Here is a 5,359-nt window from a genome sequence, read left to right on the forward strand (position 1 = left end):
GCGGTCTACGACACGTGTGTTCAAACACACGATGGAATGTGATCAAGTCGTGCAATCGGTTGTAGGAATTCACGAGGTAGTGGGTGTAAAATCGACCAAGTCTCCACACGTTGAGCAACTGGTTTCAAACACGATCTCCACTTCCCCACTCCTTGATTCCATCAACTGTCACACTTCATGGAATCATGGTGTCTAAAATTCTAGCAATATATATAAGTCTCTAGATCATTATTGAATCATCGCATCATCAGTATCATCAACCTCACGTCAAAATGACAACATGAGATCATCAACTCATCAATTGAGCAACTACTCTCAATTGATCAATTTCAATCACTCGGAGCTTATCATATTCAGAATACACACACCCACAATCTTTGATCACCATTGATTCCACACATTTCTCAGCTTCCCTCCTACAGATCAACCCATCCTCTCTTGTTACCAAATTTACTCTGGAACGACCATTGTCTTGATTTAGGCTGGAGTACTACAGATTGATCTCTCGAATCTAAAGCACCCCCTTTGCAGCGGTGCATCTGTGTGAGGTTTAACATTTTGCTCGGTTCGAGGAGTCTCCTCCGTACGGTCGTCTCTTCAATTCCTTAAAAACCAGCAAATCGTTTTTCCCCATCTACAGATTGGCGACCACAGTGGGAGATCATTCTCTCAGTTGCAGTCTCACAATCTCACAAAGATGGTTGATCTTAGGTCCGGTTCAGTTACCAATCTGGGTTCAACACCCGACTCTCGCATCGCAATTTCTAGTGATACTGCAATCGCAAATACTACTCCTCTCAACATTGCAGACTTCAGTGGTACCGCTAATACCACTCCTCCAGCCAGCAATGTCATGCCACATGTTACTACTACTCCTCCAAGTATTGGTGCTCCAGTGATCACCCCTGCAAGTGACGGCACTGGCGCCATCAACAATCCACTTTTCGGTCGGTCTCCTAAAGAAACCAGAGGAAATCAGCCTACCATAGTTGATCTCACGAAGGTTCAGACTGACGTGGATGCAACACAGAAGCAGTTGTGTGTTTATATTAAAACTCTCACAGACAAGCATGCGTCTGAACGAACTCATCCTCAGCGCGAGAATGGAAAAGCTAAAGAAACATCTTCAACCGCTGATCCTGAAATCTCTCCAATCCATGTTGTACATGATGAATAATTCCGCAAAGCTGCAGATGACTCTCCAGCAACGGAACCTGCAAGTTTCATCACTCGTGAAAATATGGAGTGCTTTTTTGAGGATCGATGAAAAGATAAGACATCATCCGTCCATCGTCACCAACCTCCATACTGCCATACAGAGGATTCCTCTTTCAAAATGTTATACCGCTCCAACATTCATTCTTTATGATGGAACATGCAATACTCAAAAACATATTTCTCGGTTTCTGGAATTATTGGGCGAACACGAGCACAACCATGTCGTCCGTCTGGAGAAATTTTCAAAATCCTTGAAAGGCAGGGTATACACCTGGTACAACAACATCTCATCGTGAAGTATCACCGATTGGGGAGAGATGATTAATTCTTTCTACAGAAAATACTTCTTCGTGTCATAGAAAGTCACTCTCTCTGATCTAGGAAGGATGTTTCGAAGGAGCAGCGAACATCCTGATGATTATGTGAAAAGGTTCAGAATTCAAGCCTTGGACTGCCACGACCCAAACGTCACATAACAACAACTTGTAGACTTGTGCGTCAACAAAATGATCCCGATCTACAGAGCTTTGCTGGAAAACCTCCGGTTCCACACTTTCTCAGAACTTCATGAAGCAGCCAAAACGATCAGCGATTATTACACCTGCTTTACTGACAAAGTCTACAAGGTCGAGAAACCTCGGAGCAGCCGACGCCTGATCAATAAACAATACGATGTACAACCTTCCATGAACGTTGTTTCTCAAGGAAGAAAAAGGAAAGCTTATGCTCAAACATGCGACATCCAACACCTCTTCCTACAAAAGCATCACAGAAGGATAACCAATCTTGCACAAACCTCGACCTGGCATCAACGAATGGGAAAATGATCGGACAGACTAAACTTCTCATAAAGGAGTGATCGAGTTACTGGAAGTCTGGGTTCAAGATGGTGCAATCAAACTGTTGCTCATCATAGAGAGCCAACATGAAGAATCCAATGTACTGTCACCTTCATAGATTTATCAATCATTCGACAAGTAACTGCAATATTTTGAATCACGTCACCAAAGAGAAGGTTGATCCACAATAGCTTCAACTGGGCACTGGAGGAGTACACAAGAATCCTCTCCTAATCATAACCTTTACACTCTCTGAACAACCTATCAAAGAGGCAGTTCAATCCTTGGTCGAACGTGAATTGCTCTATCTGTCGAAGACACAAAAGAGAGACATGTTCACAGCACTGAACCACATCGTGTCAAGAAGTCCATTCTGGAAATACTTCTTGAGCCTCCAGCCACAAATCAAGAGATGTACAACTGGGGACTGCTTACCACAGTCGAAGAAACGAATTTGGAAGAACGTTGATCGATGCCGGCACCGCCATCAACATCATTCCACTGAAAACCTCAGAGCCGCAGGCATCAGTCGACAAGAAGCTACTCATGCTCCCATCTCAATCAGAGACCTTGAAGGAGCGCTCGGAATACTTATGGCTACATCACTCTCAAAGTGAACATAAGTTCAACACTGGACAGAAACCAAGTTTCACATAATCAGGAAGATCCAGGATATGACATGTCCTTCAGACGAGCGTGGATCCACGCTGAAAATATGGGTACTTACAGAGCGCCTTTGGTTACATCTCTCCAACGAAGAAAGTTCTGATCCAGAAGATTTGACGGACATTCCATCATCAGAGTACTTGGAGGAATTTCAAACTTTGACGAGGTTGAAGAAAGAACCTGCAAAAGATGCATATACATCCATTAAGAGGTTCCGCACTCAGGCAAGTCTCATCCCATGTCTATGTCATTTATTTCCTCACATGCTATCCTAGCATGGGGACTCAATTCTGCTAGCAACTCTGCAAGACGTTATGAATGGTAGCTTCACCACATTAGTATTTTACCAAGTGGTTGAATCTGACGCTCCTCCGAATCAAGCACTGAAACATTCATTACCGAGATGATGTCCAAACATGGCAAAGAACACTTTGGGCGTTTCTCCTGCTAGTCCATGTGTTCCACAAAATCAGAAAGCTCTAATGTCTGCACAAGTGTCGAATCCCACTACTGCAACGAAAGGGATGCTGAATCAACAGAAGATACTCCAGGGCCGAGACGATCAAACCCCTAAGATATTCGATGCTTAAGGAATATACGCTTCAACACTCAAGCATCTAAAAAAGCTATCAAATTGTACTCCCAATCAAAGAGTACAGCTTCAGCACAAATATCTCGATGATGACACATTGATTCAACACCAGCACGATCAAAGTGTAACTAAACAATAAGTCTTCATTATCCCATGATAAGACTTCTGAAGCATATGCAACATCATTCATACATGGATGACACTAACTCCTTCAATATATATTGGGCAACCTGAGGTGATTCCGTGAAACTTCATCAACGGGTTTTCTCTACATCACAAGCCCCTGCATAACTGAGGAACTTTCTCTCTTCACCAATCACATCCAGTATGAAAACTGCTGATGCTATCTACCGCAACAATGTTGACTCACTGACAAAGCCAGATCATGGTAAAGTTATGCTTTCAGGAGCATTCAGGTTGAACTCTCAGTACACCTTCATCTTACGGACGCTCAACTCATCAACTAGTTCATGAATGTAAAAGGCTCACTGGATGAATGAGCAAAGTTTATATCTATAATCATGGTTCTAGCCTTTTCGGTCTTTGGAGCAACTTCAACTATGGTATCAGCATCAACAATAATATCTAGAGGAACACAATCCATGATATCAGCATCGACAAGGGTCTCTGGAGCGTAATCATTCATGGTTTCAACACCAACAACGGTCTCAGGAGCAACATCCTCAGGGCTTCATCAACTAATCATTCTCTGAAGTATTACACATGAAGCGGACTTCTCTAAGACCAATGATTCATATCAAGATGTGCGGACCTGATAACATACTCACATGAAACTCTTCCCAAAGCTGGCACGACTGGTGGGCATAATCCAAAGTCTTCTACAAGATGTTCTCATCACCTCTATAAATGAGATACAACACACTCCAGGCCATGAGATTGGAAAAACGTACTAATAGGTGAGTAATGGGACAATTCTTCCTCAACAAAAGATGTTCGTCTATGTCTCTTCTACAACATACCAAAAGGGCGCATCAATTGGACATACGAGCTTAAAGATACGACATTTACTGTCAGGTCTATGAAATCTGAAAATTTGCACGGGATTACAAGTTATGAAAGTGCATACTTTATTGATTGCCCTAGACATCTCCAAACTTAAGCATTCTGGTTGCATATGATTCCTCCGTCTCTTAGCTTCGAAAGTTGGGGTCAATCGTCAGATTCAGACGTCGTATGAGGTTCCTACAGCTTCCTGAGCGTACAACATGCAAACAACAATTTTTAGACGGGATTCATAACTTCCACAGTCGATCGGTGTCCACCAGGTCCTTCCGCTAAATCCTTCATCAAGGTACCTCCAACTTCGACCACCTAGGTCTTTGCATCAATTTTTCTACCTGGGTCCTCTATCTAGGTCTCACCAGAAGAAGGGAAAACGAAAGGGAGAGACTTAAAAAAATACTGGGGACTGACGGTCCACTTGTCAAGACGATCGGCTTCACAATCCAAAACCGATCAAGAAATCAAGACTAGAATAAAACCTCACATCTCTCAGAAGTCCAAGGTTCAAGATATCATGGAAAGAAAACTAAAGAAAGTCAGCAAAATAAGATTTTTGCTTTTCTTCATCCATCTTCTTCAACATGGCATCACTGGTGGTGAAAGAAGTGTCACCTTCCACCGCTTTCCTTATAGCATCAATATTTTGACGAAGCCACTTCAGATTGAAGCCAAGTTCTTCAGCTTTCTTCAAGTTGTACTCCCAATCAAAGAGTACTTCCCGGGTGACAGTATTTCCAGTTGTGATGCGGATATCATTTATAACACGCAATATGGCTTCTACTTGCCTCATCAAGAAATAACTATGCTCCGGATCCTTGGTAACGACGATGTGCCCATACATCTTCCACGGTTTCTCATACAAGCCTGCATATCCAATGGGAACGCTGAATCTGCCAACTAGTTCATGATACGGGAGTGAAGCATCAAACGGAGGATCAAAAGCAACTCCTGCACTTGGATATTCATGCACCACTATACGGTTCTCAATTACTGGAGTAGCCTCCAGGGCAACAGTTTCTTC

The sequence above is a fragment of the Papaver somniferum genome, unplaced genomic scaffold (genome assembly GCF_003573695.1).
Source record: "Papaver somniferum cultivar HN1 unplaced genomic scaffold, ASM357369v1 unplaced-scaffold_125, whole genome shotgun sequence".
Classification (NCBI taxonomy): Eukaryota; Viridiplantae; Streptophyta; class Magnoliopsida; order Ranunculales; family Papaveraceae; genus Papaver; species Papaver somniferum.